The sequence below is a fragment of the Anolis carolinensis genome, unplaced genomic scaffold, assembly GCF_035594765.1.
Source record: "Anolis carolinensis isolate JA03-04 unplaced genomic scaffold, rAnoCar3.1.pri scaffold_12, whole genome shotgun sequence".
In the NCBI taxonomy this organism is placed as follows: Eukaryota; Metazoa; Chordata; class Lepidosauria; order Squamata; family Dactyloidae; genus Anolis; species Anolis carolinensis.
This window is the reverse complement of record NW_026943823.1, coordinates 11,688,852-11,705,864: the sequence shown is the minus strand read 5'-3', so window position 1 is coordinate 11,705,864 and position 17,013 is coordinate 11,688,852. Positions and strand designations below refer to the sequence as shown.

The window sequence follows — 17,013 nt, the reverse complement described above, 5'->3', positions numbered from 1 at the left end:
AGTGCTGTTCCCAAGCTGGCTGCTTTCCTTTTTTTTATATACAGTAGAGTCTCACTAATCCAAGCCTCGCTTATCCAAGCCTCTGGATTATCCAAGCCATTTTTGTAGTCAATGTTTTCAATATATCGTGATATTTTGGTGCTGAATTCATAAATACAGTAATTACAACATAACATTACTGCGTATTGAACTACTTTTTCTGTCATATTTGTTGTATAACATGATGTTCTGGTGCTTAATTTGTAAAATCATAACCTAATTTGATGTTTAATAGTCTTTTCCTTAATCCTTCCTTATTATCCAAGATATTCGCTTATCCAAGCTTCTGCCGGCCCGTTTAGCTTGGATAAGTGAGACTCTACTGTATTTAAATTTGCCTTGTTGCTATTAAATGTAGGAATTCATAATTGAACTAAGAAAAAGAAATAACAACATTAACAACAACAACGATAATGGCAGTAGTACAGGAAGGCAGGGTTACAAGGACGTGCAAAAGTACAATAGTGAGACTATAAATTTGTGAACTGGCGCAATTGCGCTAAGGAAGAAAAGTGCAATATTGAGGGTATTCAATGCAGTAAAGATCCACTATCAACACTAAGAGGCTGCAGTGAAATAGCGGGTTCGTGCTATGTCCCAAGTCCAGACCTTTTCTCCACAACACCACCAACTTTCACATTTTCCGAATAGGCATCTTTAAGCTCAGGCTGCCAGGGGCAATTATAATTAAGCATCACAGCTTCACAGAGTAGCGGAAACACAGTCTCCCGAACTCCAGGGCTTCATTTTCCCCTTTCACTCACTTAATTCACTTCCCCAGAGGCATCCGCAGGTTGAGGTGGTGTTCTTCACTGCACTATAATTGCCTGTATACAAAGCACCGTGGAGATATGTATGTATATATTTTAAAAAGTGTATATCAAACAAATTAGATATATGTCAGAAACCTATAAATAATGAATTAAATGTTGGCATGCTCATAAATATTGCACAAGAAGAGTAGCAGATTCCAAAAGAACACTTCCCTTCTGAGTTCTCATTTGAACCACCGGGGCATCTTGTTGCTGAGGAGACTGAATTATACATTTCTGGGTTTACAAATAATGGAGCCGTCAAGCTTTTGCATTTATCTCTGGAACATGGCGGTCTAACTTGAGCAAAGAAATTGCCCTTAAAAGGACAGCTTTTAGCGCCTTTCCTGTTTATCAACTTCCATGCATATAATCTGATGTTTTGTTTTGGATTTTGTACGAAGCTGTTTCATCCCTTTGTGGCTTTTAGAAGTTTATCCACCAAGGAGGGCTGATGCTACAATGAAGTGTCTTTGCTGCAAAGTTGGTGACGACTGTCCTTTTTGTGTCATGACTGATGCTGAGGTGACACAGCTTGTAGTTTGGCAGAAGAAATGTCCTTCTTTGAGCCAGGAATATGTTCATAAAAAGCATTTTGAATATCTAGAAATGCATGAATAATTTTAAGTCCACCTCAGATAAACTTGAGAACAGCCCAGGTTTTCCCCTCATCTGAATTTCCAGTGACCTTTCCAGGCAAACGTGAAGGTTTGGAAAGAGCTTCATTTCCCCATCTCAATCAAACCCCTAAGGCAGGAGTCCACAAACCTTAAAGCAGAGTCCCTCAGACTGTTGTGTGTGTGTGTGCTATAGTTTTTTGTTGCTGTGGTTGTTGTGTGCCTACAAGTTAAGAAGCAAGAAGGTGTATAGGATTCCCTATTTTGGAGGTAGTTAGAGAGGGGAAAGTAAGGAAAAGGAGACTTGAGGAGGGTGCTTTCTAATTATGTGTGACCTATCTTTTCTATGTTTACTTTCATATGATGAAGATATGAATTTTCAAGCCATCTATGTCCATCTACATTGGCCACAAACCCAAGCAATAACAACAGTGAATTATTACCCACTCTCCCTGTGGCTCAAGACCAGAAGTGGTTTTGTAACAGGTTTCCACAATAAATCTACTCGATAATTCCCTCTGTCTTCTACTCTGCCAAAGTATATGTGTTGGGTGACTTTCCTTGCTGTTGGCCTTTGTTTCTATTATTATTATTATTATTATTATTATTATTATTATTATTATTATTATTATTATTATTATTATTTTATTGTATGACACAGCAAACAAGATAGACATGCTGGATTTCATATCACAAAATCACAAGTCGAACACTTCCCAAGCGTTTAGGACTGTGTGATGTATTTTCGGATGATGCGCGCAGATCCCAGTAGGGTGGCCTTTTGCAGTTGGCAGATCGTAATTTTGTCAATGTCTATTGTTTCCAAATGCCGGCTGAGATCTTTTGGCACGGCACCCAGTGTGCCCATCACCACCGGGACCACCTGCACTGGTTTCTGCCAGAGTCTTTGAAGTTCAATCTTGAGGTCCTGATATCGGCTGAGTTTTTCCTGTTGTTGTTGTTATTATCATTATTATTTAATACACAACAAGATTAGTCCACAGCAAACAAAGACCACAATGCTGGCTGTTGTATTGGATCACACGTCGGACACTTTCCAAGTGTCTAGGACTATGTGATGTATCGGCGAATAATGTGTGCAGATCCGAGTAGGGTGGCCTTTTGCAGCTGACACATACACACACAAATACATATAAGGAGCTATCTTGGAATCTAACCCAAGTCTAACCACAACATTCATTTATATTTCATTTACACCTTATACACAAAAGATCATACACATCAAATGCCTGAAACCCACAACTGTATCCTGCTGCCTGACATGGAGCAATACTGGGTATCTCCACTCATAAAATTCAAATCAACCAAATTGTTGTCACATGATGCAGAAAATCCCAGAAACATATCTTGATATCTATGGCAATAAATCATTCAATGAGCGTAACCCAAGTGGAGCAAATAGCCATAGCCTGTTGAGATTCATATAAGCATCTATGTATGTACTTAGTATGTTCATATTTTAATTATGTTGATTGGGCTCATCCCAATGTAAGCCGCCGCAAGTCCCTTTGGGGAGATGGAGACAGGGTACAAAAATAAAGTAGTAGTAGTAGTAGTAGTAGTAGTAGTAGTAGTAGTAATTTTTATTATTATTATTATTATTATTATTATTATTATTATTATTATTATTATTATTATCTACCAAAGGCAGCTGCCTAATTAGGCCTAATGGTAGAGCCGGCCCAGCTTTAGCTGGTATTGCCTCCTCTGCTTTCTCCAACTATCTCATAGTTTTAAGGTCTTCCTTAAAACCCTCTTCTCTGGGTTGGCAGAGGATTGACCTCAAGACCTTATGTATATGCAGGACATGTCCTCAACAACTGAGCTATGGTGCCTGTCCTCGAAGCAATAAATAGCAGCAAGGAAAGGGATGTCTTGCTTTGCTCTCAGTCATAAAAAGGTCATAACCACAAAAAAGGTTTAGTGATTTCCCTGCTTATCTATGTTCAGGCCCTGTGAGATGGGAAATGGGGCATTCTTTCATCTTTCACAGGACATGTCTCAGTTGGATTTTGTTACTTCTGGAGGTTTAAATCAACCCCAGAGCAATCTTTTAACATCATTTGGCCTATCTCTCTTTGGACTTTCAAAACAGGGAGTCCTAAATGGGCACAGAGATTGAAAGAATTTGTCACTTTCTTGTTTCCCTTTTGTGAGAAAACAATTATAATTCTGTATTTAATTCCTGGTTTGGGAGGAGGAATCAGGATTTATATGGGAAAGGGAGCAACTTTGGTCATCTCACCCAAGTATGGGACTCCTGACGGGGTATTAGATAACAAGTATCCATTTATATCAAAAGTATATCAGCTGTGTTTGAGCTGCTCCCCAAGTACCTTCAGGGAGATGGTTGTGGGATACAAGAATAAAATAACAACAATAACAATAACAACAACAACAACAACAACAACAACAACAACAATATAGTCAACTCTCCACATTTGCCGGTCTGACTTTTGCAGATTTGATTATTTGTGTATTCAATTAAAATTTTCCTATTAATAATATATAGATTTTCCAGTGCAACTTTATGGTTAACTTCTGCTGAAAGCTGGAAGAACTAGAGAGTCTTAGAGAGAACTTCCTTAGGAAACGTTGGTTCCTCCAGTAAGATTCAGTGGCCAACTTCCAACAGACGTTGATTATAGAGTTGTGATGGAGGACCTAAAGATTCCTAGAGATATGTTATCTCCAGTGGTGCAATGGGTTAAACCCTTGTGACGGCAGGATTGCTGACCTGAAGGTTGCCGGTTCGAATCCAAGGGAGCTCCCCATGCGAGGACATGAGAGAACCCTCCCACAGGATGGTAAAACATCAAACATCTGAGCATCCCCTTGGCAACATCCTTGCAGATGGCCAATTTTCTCACACCAGAAGTGACTTGCAGTTTCTCAAGTCACTCCTGACATGAATAAACAGATTATTTTACTCACGGTTTCCCTTTTTCATGTGGATCCTGTGCTCCTAATTCTAGAAAATGTAGAGAACTTTAGTAAGTGATAGTGATGTTCAAATGAGCAGAGGAATCATATCCGCAAGGCAGAAGCTGAACCTCAACCAGGATCTTGCCCATATAGGATCTAGTTTTCTTAGTAAAAGTAACTCTCTGTTTAAAGATTTTTCCATAATCAAATGCTCAGCTTAATGGAGGAAAAGGGGGACATGGTAGTTTATTTAACATCCATAAATACTAGGCTTGATCGATCCATGAAAAATTTGATTCTAAACTCGTTTCAAAACTAGAGGGGGCAGTTTTTCGTTTTTGTTGCTAATAACGAATTTGGCCCCCAAAAATTTTCGAAATTAACGAAAATTCGTTATTTTCTAAATTAATTCGTTAATGGCGGACGCGCATGCGCAATTCCCAAAAACAGCACAGAGGGAGAGGACTTTACAGGACTCTCCCACCCTCATTTTTTGAGTGATCTTCTTCAAACTTGGTACAGTGGTAGAACACATTTAACACTGATAGCTCACCAAAATTTGGAACGTTTCCCTTATCCTCTGATTTTTGGCGAATTTTCATAGCTTTTATAATAAACCTTTTTTTAATAATTGCAGAAATCTGTTCCTGGTTTGAAAGTCTTATTTCCTGTTAAATTGGGTTGTCTTTACTGTGAAAGTCATTGTTCTACTTCAGAAACTTTGTTTTTGTGGCTGAAACTTTGTTAAATTGGTGTGTGTGTGATATATATTGTGTATATATATATATATATATATATATATATATATAGTCCCTGCTTGTGTGTGTGTGTGTGTGTGTGTGTGTGTGTGTGTGTGTAGGTAAAGGTAAAGGTATCCCTTGACGTTAAGTTCAGTCATGTCTGACTCTGGGGGTTGGTGCTCATCTCCATTTCTAAGCCCAAGAGCCAGTGTTGTCCATAGACACCTCCAAGGTCATGTGGCCGGCATGACTACATGGAGTGCCATTACCTTCCCAGAAACACCCAGAAAATGGGAATTCCAGACAGGAAACAATCAGGGCCAGCTAATACCTCCCAACAAAGGATTCCCCCAGGTAGGAAGCAGCCAGGCTTTGAAGCTGCAAGGCTATTCAATGCTAATCAAGGTGACCAATTGCAACATTCACACTTGCCTCCCACAGACAAGAGTTCTTTCTCCCACCCTGGACCTTCCACAGATATATAAACCCCACTTGCCTAGCTTCGCACAGACGTCAAAACCTCTATGTCTGCCACAGATGTGGGTGAAACGTCAGGAGAGAATGCTTCTGGCACATGGCCATAGAGCCCGGAATACATACCACAACAGTGTGATCCCGGCCATGAAAGCTTTCGACAACACAACCACAGTATCCATTCAAGTTCATGTAGCGTGGTATGGACTGGAGACCTGTATTGGGGGGAGGGAGGGTGCGAATCTGGGCCCCTGGGAGCAGCCGAGGACGGGCCTGGCCCACACCCCCTCGCATCCCGGGCCTCTTCCTTCCTCTTCCTTTTGTTATTTAAACTATATATTGTGAAATTATGGTGTGTTTTTTTTCATGCGTGTTCTGTGTTCAAGATAGGGAGACCAAAGAGGAAAAGCAAGGGAGGGACGGAGGCCCCAACACTTCCGGCTCCCATGCGAACTCCCCCCTTGTGTGCCTTGGAGGGTGGAGCATGCGCACTGGCTCTCCCTTTCTCTATGGCTCTTTTCAGGTCGCTTGGGAACCCAAAGTGCCTCCTCCCTTTGCCTTTGTGTCCAAGAAGGAGAGAAGGACGTTGCAAGGTTTGCATTGAGGGTGTTTCTCTGGTGGGTTTGGCTTGGAAGGGGGCTCATTAAGGCCCAATTAATTAATGCACTGAGCTGAGGCGAGGCGGCGGCGGCGGCCATTTCCCCCCTCCGTCTTCCTCCTCCTCCTCGGCCTCCTTCCCCCTCGCCCCCTCCCATTGGCTGAGCCTCCCATTGGCTGAGGGGCAAAAGGAAAGGAGTTTGGGTGCTTTGCAAAAGCTCTTTTTTCTTAACGAAAAAAACGAAGAAATTAGAAAAAAATGGCCTCTCGCGATTCGAAACCACGATATCCAGACGTGTGGACAACCAAGGTTCGATATTGCTTCAAAACAATCGAAAATAACGAATCAATAACGGTAAACGGGGAAAACGAATTATTTGAGCAAGCCTAATAAATACTATATATACTGCGTCTCAACTGGTATTACGTTACATGCAAACTAGCAATTAATGATTCACAAGTTCCAATGATAAGAGGCACACACACACACACACACACCATTACATATATTATCACCTTTTATATGACTGGCAAATCCTATACTTCAGACTCAGGAGAATGAACAGGCAACCAGAAAGCCTTTTTCTTACAGGGCAAAGAGACACTTCCATAGGGCAAAACCAACAGTATTTCACACATCAGGAAAGCAAAAGTCTTAGGAGGTTGGAATATGTAACAAACTCAGAAGATGAAAAAGATAACTAATGATTCTCCTGTCCCTTTCTAAGCTATAGGTCTATTTATAGTCCTCTTCATCGCCAGAGGCTCTAGCAAAGAGAGGTCATTGCAGAAGCCTGACTCACTGGTGGTACAGTTCTATATATATGTCTATTTAGAAGTAAGTCCCATTGAACTAAATGAGAGATAGAAAATCCTATACATCTCCCTTATTCTGAGGGATATACAGGATTGTAGCATGGGTGTTCATTTAGTACCTGGGTGATATAATCAAATTTGATTTTCCCTAACAATACCTGGCACTAAAAATATGCAGCAGGGAATCTATTTGTGCCGGAGATACCGTTCTTGCCTTCCCACCAGAAGTAAATCTATACTACTTTGGATTGTAGGTTGGGGACTCGCAAGATGGACACGCCATATAAATTATGCAAAGAAACAACAGATGCCATTTTCTTGTTCTCTCTGAACAAATGGGGTCAAGAAGAAGTCTAGAACAAAAGCTAGTGCTGAAAAGGTTTGTTAATATGGATGGAAGAGTTCTCTCAAGTAGAAACAAAGTTTTATATACACGATCTAAGTGAAAATTGGGATAAAGCGTTGCTCCATGTATCAGCTAGTGCTTTCAATCCTTCCAAATACAGTTGTGAGTTTGGCATTGGATTCTGGATACTTTGAATATGCACGGAGTTAGACTCCTTCAATGAAAGAGAGCTGCTGAGAGCCAGTGTAAACAAAAAATAGACATGCTGATTGGTACAGTGGATTGGTTTTGCTGATTCTGTCCATTGGAAAAGAGGAAAGGTCTTGCAAAAGGCAGTGTTTCTGTCTCTGGCAAGTCTTAGGTCCATCTAGAGACCGTGGTGGCACAATGGGTTAAACCATTCAGCTGCTGAGCTTGTTGACCAGAAGGTTAGCAGTTCAAATCCATGGGAAGAGATGAGCTCCCGCTGTCAGTCCCAGCTCCTGCCAACTTAACAGTTCAAAAACATGCAAATGAGTAGATAAATAGGTACCACCTTGGCGGGAAGGTAAACAGCGCTCCATGCTGTCATGCTGGCCACATGATCAGGAGGTGTCTACAGGCAACACAGGCTCTTCAGCATTCATCTCTGACCCCCAGAGACAGAGATAAAGGGTAAGCCTTTACCTTTATCTCTGTGTGTGTGTTTTATTGTGTCGAGGCATTGAATGTTTGCTTTGTGTCTCTGTATATGCTGGAATCCTCCCTGAGACCCCTCAGGAAGATGAGGTGGAATACAGTGGTCTCATTTATCCAACATAAACGGGCTGGCAGAATATTGGATAGGCAAAAATGTTGGATAATAAGGAGGGATTAAGGAAAAGCCTATTAAACGTCAAATTATGTTATGATTTTACAAATTAAGCACCAAAACATCATATTTTACAACAAGTTTGCCATTTGTTTGGGAGTGCTGCTACACTTGTGTTGATGTTGGGAGTGTTGGCCTGCTGCGCATTACTGCCTAAACAAACTGCTGTGGATCTGGGAGGGAGGCAGACTGCATTGGATAATACAGAACATTGGATAAGCGAAGGTTGGATAAGCGAAACTCTATAAATAAAGTGTTACAGTAGAGTCTCACTTATCCAAGCCTCGCTTATCCAAGCCTCTGGATTATCCAAGCCATTTTTGTAGTCAACGTGTTCACTATATCGTGATATTTTGGTGCTAAATTCGTAAATACAGTAATTACAACATAACACTACTGTGTATTGAACTACTTTTTCTGTCAAATTTGTTGTAAAACATAATATTTTGGTGCTCAAGTTGTAAAATCATAACCTAATTTGATGTTTAATAGGCTTTTCCTTAATCCCTCCTTATTATCCAAGATATTCGCTTATCCAAGCTTCTGCCGGCCTGTTTAGCTTGGATAAGTGAGTACTGTATTATTATTATCTACAGTGTAGTTTAATAAAAATTGACTCCACGTTAAATGCCACGGCTCAATGCTGTGGAATTGTGGGAATTGTAGTTTAGTAAGACACAGGTCTCTTTGGCAGAGATGGCCAAAAGCCTTATAAAAATATAACTACCATGATCCCTTAGCATTGAGCCGTGGCTGGTAAACTGCATTAACCCTACAATGTGGATGCACATTGTGCCTCTGAAATTGCCGTCTCTGCAAGGCTTTGCCCCAAATGGTTTGTTAAAACCATTTGGACACTGAACTGTCTTTGATATAAAAATCCATATTCAATACTTTTTTTAAAAGAGAGAAATATGTTTAGTTTCGCACTTGAGCATGTGGCAACATGAAAACGCATGAGTGCTAACCCTCAGCGAGCTGCGATGTCTCATCCATTATATCAACTATCAATCAAGCAAACGCTTCCCACCCAAGTACGGCTTAACGTGTATTTAAAGATACTGCAGGCTGGCTCAAAGGCAGCGCATGATATTTCAAAATCAATGCAGGAACCAAGCTGCGAAGGCTCTCTCTCGGTGTGGAAAGCATTCTGGGAACAGGATGGGGCATTCCTTTTGTCTAGGGAGGTACAGCTGTGATTTACACCTTTTGTGCTTTCCTAAACTTGAGAAAGGCGTCCGTTCTTTTCCTTGATGTTCATCCACAATGAGTGCCCATGTCAGAAAAGCACAAGTTATTGTTTCCCTCAACTTTTGTATTTGCACGTATTGACCAGCTTTTGCGCCATCAACAACAGTTCAAACGTTATCGCTCTCACTTTGAAACTTCTCCTCCCCGTCGATCCAAAGAAAATAAGACTATCTAGTAATATTATTAAGATCATATCCAGGCTGATCTAAAAAGAACAGAAAGCCCCACATTTTGTTCCTCTTGTTTCCTACTTTATTTTGAAAATCCATACTCATTTGGCTTATCTCAACTCCCAATATGATCAAAGGCCTTTGATGCCAACTCCCCATTTTCTTTTATTTTAACCTAGTATAAAATCAGAAAGAAGAGGGGAAAAACTGAAACTTTTCAATCCATTTGGGTGTATCCTATTTGATGTAATAATTAAATGTTTAATATAATTTATCAGGGCTTTTAAAAGAATGGGGACCCTCTGCTTTGGGCTATATCTCCCATGATGGTTGGAGTGTCTAAAAGTTCAAAAAAATCTAGAAGAACCAAATTTCTTACACCTTGTTTTAGAGTGTTTACTATCAACAAAGCAATGAAGTAACAATTCACTATAGCCTCATATCCACAGGATCAGTACCCACAATTTCACTCACCATATCCAAAAATATGTTCTCTCTATGCATTTTCTAGGTCCTGTAGTGTTGATCCTATGGCGTGCTTCTGCTGGAAGTTGACCATACAAATGCTAGAGAAGTGACCTCTCCAGGTATTTTTTAAAGACAACTGACCAATGTGATGGACAACTTGGAAATGTGCATAAAAGAACCAGCTGTGACCCCAATAGGTCATTGGAGGGTTGCCACAGAGGCCTAAGTCATTTGGGTGTGCTAATTCCCTGAGGGACAGAGAAAGTACTGCTTTGAGTTTCAATATGTTGATAGAACCAACCCTACAATTATAAAACAATCATCTTTTTTACTAATACAGTGGTTTTCAACCTGTGGGTCCCCTGGTGTTTTGGCCTACAACTCCCAGAAATCCCAGTCAGTTTACCAGCTATTAGGATTTCTGAGAGTTAAAGGCCAAAACATCTGGGGATCCATGAGTTGAGAACCACTAATAAATATAATTGCAAAATGCAAACCCAGGAAGTGTCAGGTACCTAAGCTAGTATATTACAAAATATAACAATAAATGATGCTATATTTGTTTATTTACTTATTCAGTAGCCAATCATTGCCATTTCCTCAAAGTCTGGGATAAGGTCAGCTTGTGGCTAGCTGAACCAGTGACTTCTTTCTCTCCCACTCCAAACAACAACAACAACAACAACAACAACAACAACAACATGATACAGTAGTCTCACTTATCCAAGCTAAACGGGCCGGCAGAAGCTTGGATAAGCGAATATCTTGGATAATAAGGAGGGATTAAGGAAAAGCCTATTAAACATCAAATTAGGTTATGATTTTACAAATTAAGCACCAAAACATCATGTTTTACAACAAATCTGACAGAAAAAGCAGTTCAATACGCAGTAATGTTATGTTGTAATTACTGTATTTACGAATTTAGCACCAAAATATTACGATATATTGAAAACATTGACTACAAAAATGGCTTGGATAATCCAGAAACTTGGATAAGTGAGGCTTGGATAAGTGAGACTCTACTGTATCTTTATTTGTCTTAATTTGCTTTCACTGTTTATATTTCAATATGAATATCGAGTCAATACAGAGTTTATAGTATGGTCTAGCATGGGGTATAGTATTAGGCCTAGTTTTAAAAGTAACCCCCAAGCAACCAAAAACTACCGTATATTTATCCAGCATCCAGTAATTCCCATGGGTGCTGGTTAACTGAGATTCTACTGTAATAATATAATATTATGATTATATGATCGTGGTAATATCATTGATAATGATGATAATAATATAATACTTTTTATAATAATACTAATAGTAATAATATAATAATGTGGTGTATAGTAGTAGTAATAATAGTAACTTACTTTACTTACTTAATAACAATAATAATAAGTAATTATTATTACATAATAATAATAATAATAATAATATAGAGATAATATGATAACATTGCTGATGAAAATAATAATAGTAAAACTACTAACACTAATATGATTATCAGGATACTAATGATAATATGATGATGATGATGATGATGATATGAGAAAACTACTGATAATAATAGTAATACTAATATGATAATAATGATATTAATATGATAATGAGGTTGTCAATACTAGTAATAATAATACATTTTTGTACTGTTCCATTATTAATTTTCCACATTTTCGATGGTCATTCCCCCTCCCCCTTACCATATCATAAAGGAGGTGTGATGATGAAATTATTATTATTATTATTATTATTATTATTATTATTATTATTATTTGTTATTCACTTCTCCACATAGATTGAGGTGGGGCACAACTCTGTAAAAAAACAAACCAGATAAAATACTAAGAAAACCTAAGTTTAAAACCCTGAGCATACAATTTAATAACATTAACCTGAAAAAGAGAACAATGATTATAATGATATATAATAATAATAATAATAATAATAATAATAATAATAATAATAATAATAATAATAATGATGGAACAGTACCTTATTATTATTTTATTGTTTGCTGTGTCATAATAAAATAATAATAATAAGGTACTGTTCCATTATCCAGGCAGAGACCACTAGGGACCGCTAGAGAGAAAAGGATACTTAATTTTTTTTGGAGGAGGGAGTTGAAGGAGGAAAACCGTTTCTCCCATTTTAGCTGCTTATTCCCACTCCTACTTCCCCAGATTCGAACCACTGACCTTTTGGTCAGCAAGTTCAGCAGTTTAACCTGGGGATGAATGTATATGTTGTGTTATGTTGATATGTGTTCAAGGCATCAAATTGTGCCTTTGTTATGAGGGGTGAGAAGGGTAGGTGTTCCGTCCCCCAGGACGATGGTTTGCCTTACCTATTGGTCGTTTGTTTGTTTTCCCTCCTTTGCATTTTGTTTCAGCCTCTGGCTGCAAAAGCCCAGGAAAAGTGGCTTGGAGTCTGCAAGAGCTGGCTGCAGTTTTCTTTGCAATGATTGGTCAAAGAGTACAACATCTTAGGACCGCCCTTTTTTACCAGGGTCTAGTCTCCATTTTGGAGCCTCATTTTGGCTATAGTCTTCCAACGTGCTGCAGCTGTGCAAAGCTAACTGGGACAAATCATCCTCAAAACCAGGCCAATCTAAGCCTATCCATATTAGATAAGTATTGAATTATACTGATCTGGAATAGGAAATCTAGTTAGAGGAGCAGGGTTATTCCGTCGCTTTTAGAACTAATCTTTGCTGTAAAGATAGGGAAGGAAAGAGTTTCTCCTTCTAATATAGGCAGCTTGATTAGGGTATAGTGGTTTTATAATCACCTTTGCCTTCTGGAACCAGGGATAATTCTGTAACTAAAACCTATAGAAATTTGTTTCATTTTCTGTAACTTTAAGATCTGTGCCAGGTTTACAACCTTGTATGAATAAACATCCTTTTTTTTGAAGTCTTCCAGACTCAGTCGTTCAATATTTTTAGGACAGCTTATAGGGATTTGCAGTTCGCCCGGATAAAGGACGGCACGTTTCAGCTTTATAGTTTTTTTATTGTCTGGCGGACGGCACAGTAGGATATAAAATACATACATACATACATACATACATAATAGATGTGGGGGAAACGTCAGGAGAGAATGTTTCTGGAAGACTGCCATACCTGGAAGTATGGCACATGACCTTGGAGGTGTCTACGCACAACGCTGGCTCTTCGGCTTAGAAACAGAGAAGAGCACCAACCCCCAGAGTCAGACATTAATGTCAGGGGAAACCTTTACCTTTACCTATGCTAATAATATAATATAGTATTATAGTATTATATTGTATTACTTTCTAATATTATTATCAATATTATTATATACTATAAAGTAATATAGTAGGTAAAGGTTTTCCCCTGACGTTAAGTCCAGTCGTGACTGACTCTGGGGGTTGGTGCTCATCTCAGTTTCTAAGCCAAAGAGCCAGCGTTGTCCATAGACACCTTGGGGTCATGTGGTTGGCATGATTGCATGGAGTGCTGTTACCTTCCCGCTGGAGCGGTACCTATTGATCTACTCACATTTGCATGTTTTCAAACTGCTAGGTTGGCAGGAGCTGGGGCTAACAGCGGGCGCTCATTCCACTCCTGGAATTTGAACCTGGCACCTTTTGGTCCGCAAGTTCAGCAGCTCAGTGCTTTAACACACTTCGCCACCGAATAATTTATTTATTTATTTTATTTACAGTATTTATATTCCGTCCTTCTCACCCCGAAGGGGACTCAGGGCGGATCACATTATACATATAAGGTAAACATTCAATGCCATAACATAGGACAGAGACAGAGACAGACGCAGGCACCGGGGCTGGCCTCGAACTCATGACGTCTTGGTCAGAGTGATTTGTTGCAGCTGGCTGCTAACCAGCCTGCGCCACAGTCCAGCCAATATTGTGCTATGCTAATAATATAATATATTGTATGTGCATAAATTTTGTAAGCCGCTCTGAGTCCCCTTTGGAGTGAGAAGGGCGGGATATGCAGTAGAGTCTCACTTATCCAACACTTGCTTATCCAACATTCTGGATTATCCAACGCATTTTTGTAGTCAATATTTTCAATGCATCGTGATATTTTGGTGCTAAATTCGTAAATACAGTAATTACTACATAGCATGACTGCGTATTGAACTACTTTTTCTGTCAAATTTGTTGTATAACAAGATGTTTTGATGCTCAATTTGTAAAATCATAACCTAATTTGATGTTTAATAGGCTTTTCCTTAATCCCTCTTTATTATCCAACACATTCGCTTATCCAACATTCTGCCGGCCCGTTTATGTTGGATAAGTGAGAGACTACTGTAAATGTAGTAAATAAAATAAATAATTGAGTTAATAGATGGGAATATTACTAGGCTCCCATTTATCCCCATTGTGGTTATGATTGTGCGAGAAAGTTATGATTATGATTATTCCATTTCATGATGATGATGATATGGAAATGGCAATGGGGGGGGGGGCTGGGATGAAAGGGAGCAGGAGGAGGGGGCGTGTCCTTGTTATGCCCCGCCCTTTCTGCTCCCACCTGGCACTTTCCCGCGCGCGCCCCCTGCCCAGCCCCTCCCTCAGGTGGTCCTTCCTCAGGTTCCTCAGGGCGAGCAAGGGAAGGGGCTCCTCCCTGTCGCTCTTCTCGCCCACCTTTTCCCCTTTTGGGGGGCTTGAGTGAGGACTCAAGACCCCCCAAAAGCCCTTGGCAACCTCCTCCCCCGTCTCTCAATCCCAGCAGGTGAAGAAGGAGGAGGAGGAGGCAGAAGAAAGGCTTTGCCGCCGGGTAGCGCGCATGTTCAGCTCTCTCTCTCTCCTTCCGCGCGTGGGCATGCTCACTCCGAGCCGCAGGAGAGGGGCGAAGAGGCAGGCAGGGAGCCCACTCCCCTCCAAAAAACGAGGCACAATAAGCCTCCAGGACAACAAGCCCCTCTGCTTCGCCTTGGAGGAGAAGCACCCGGGAGGAGGAGGAGGAGGAGGAGGAGGGATGCGGAGGAGCGGCGGCATCAGCCTCCTTCCTCCCAGGAGCAGCAGCAGCAGCAGCGTCCTTCCCTCTGCCTCATCCGCTCTCCTCCGAGATGTGGATTTATCCTGGGCAGCTGGGTGCCTCCAAGGCCACTGAAACTTCCCGCCGGCGAGGGAGGTAAGTTTCAGCTTGGCAACATAGTATGGTAACATGGCAATATCGCCCTCCTCCCTTGCAAGTCCCTGACATAGTGCATGAGACCAAGGGGGGGGGGGGGGGGAAAGCCAGCCTTGGCTTTGGGTCTGTGTGTGTCTCGCAGGGTGGATGAGCCACCCTGGGAGGGGCAGGTCCTTGGGAGAAGGAGCCCGTGTTTTGGTGAGACTGGGTGCCAAAGCCTGGGAAAGGAGACAAGAGGGCTTTGGGTCAAAGAGATGGGCACTACGCCTCCAAATGGGCATCTTTGTTCCAGGTGATGGATACTTGCCTTCTTGGTACTTTGCATCGTTCCTGGTATTTGATTGTTATGATAAATAATTCTCTCTCTGTGTGTATGTATATTTATTGTATAGCTCCCTGGTGCTTCTCTTCCAAGGCAATGGATAGCTTCATTTATTGTATAGCTTCAGTGCATCATAGCCTTGGGTTCAAGTAAGAGACGGGCACTGTGCCTCCAAATTGGGATCTTTGTTCCAAGTGATGGATATTTGCCTTCTTGGTACTGCCGTGTTGATGCTTTGCATCGTTCGCTGGTATTTGATTGTTATGATAAATAATTCTCTCTCTGTGTGTATGTATATTTATTGTATAGCTCCCTGGTACTTCTCTTCCAAGGCAATGGATAGCTTTATTGTATAGCTTCAGTGCATCATAGCTTTGGGTTCAAGTAAGAGATGGGCACTGTGCCTCCAAATTGGGATCTTTGTTCCAAGTGGTGGATTTTTGCCTTGGTACTGCCGTGTTGGTACTTTGCATTGTTCACTTATATTTTATTGTTATGGTAAATGATTCTCTCTGTGTGTATGTATATATATTCATTTATTATATAGCTTTATATTCATTTATTATAGCTTCAGTGCATCATAGCTTTGGGTCCAAGTAAGAGACTATCCCTCCAAATGGGCATCTTTGTTCCACGTGATAGATGTTTGCCTTATTGGTATATGTATTGTATGTCTTCATTTATTACATAGCTTCATATTCATTTATTATAGCTTCAGTGCATCATAGCTTTGGGTCCAAGTTAGAGACTAAGCCTCCAAATGGGCATCTTTGTTCCACGTGCCTTATTGGTATATTTATTGTATAGCTTCGTTTATTGCATAGCTTCACATTCATTTATTATAGCTCAGTGCATCATAGCTTTGGGTCCAAGTTAGAGACTATGTCTTCAAATGGGCATCTTTGTTCCAAACGATGGATATTTATTATTTGTCTTCTTGGTGTGTTGGTACTTTGCATCATTTGCTTATATTTGACTGTTATGATAAATAATTATATATATATATATATATATATATATATATATATATATATAATTATTTATCATAACATATATATATATATATTCATTTATTATATAGCTTAAGTGCATCATAGCTTTGGGTCCAAGTAAGAGATGGGCACTACACCTCCAAATGGGCATCTTTGTTCCAAGTGATGGATGTTTATTATTTACCTTCTTTGGTACTGCCGTGCTGGTACTTTGCATCGTTGTCTTGTATTTCATAGTTATGATACATAATTCTCTCTCTCTCTCTCTCTCTCTCTCTCTGTGTATATATATATATATTTATTTATTACATAGCTTAATATTCATTTATTATAGCTTCAGTGTATCATAGCTTTGGGTCCAGTAACACCTGGGCACTACACCTCCAAATGGGCATTTTTGTTTAAAGTGATGGATATTTATTATTTACCTTCCTTGGTACTGCCG

The 17,013-nt window shown here is 40.1% G+C and overlaps 1 protein-coding gene across 11 annotated transcripts in view; it reads left to right on the top strand.

Annotated features, from left to right (window-relative positions):
- Positions 1-14,683: 14,683 nt before the first annotated feature.
- tenm1 (teneurin transmembrane protein 1) overlaps positions 14,684-17,013 on the top strand; it is a 365,598-nt gene continuing 363,268 nt past the window's right edge. For 9 of the 11 annotated variants that reach the window (XM_062963661.1, XM_062963659.1, XM_062963658.1 and 6 more), the window contains exon 1: positions 14,684-15,254. The gene's annotated coding sequence lies outside the window, so the exon portion shown is untranslated. Of the gene's footprint in view, positions 15,255-15,296; positions 15,547-17,013 lie in introns of those variants that run through there. The other 2 variants (XM_062963660.1, XM_062963653.1) reach the window with 2 other exon arrangements.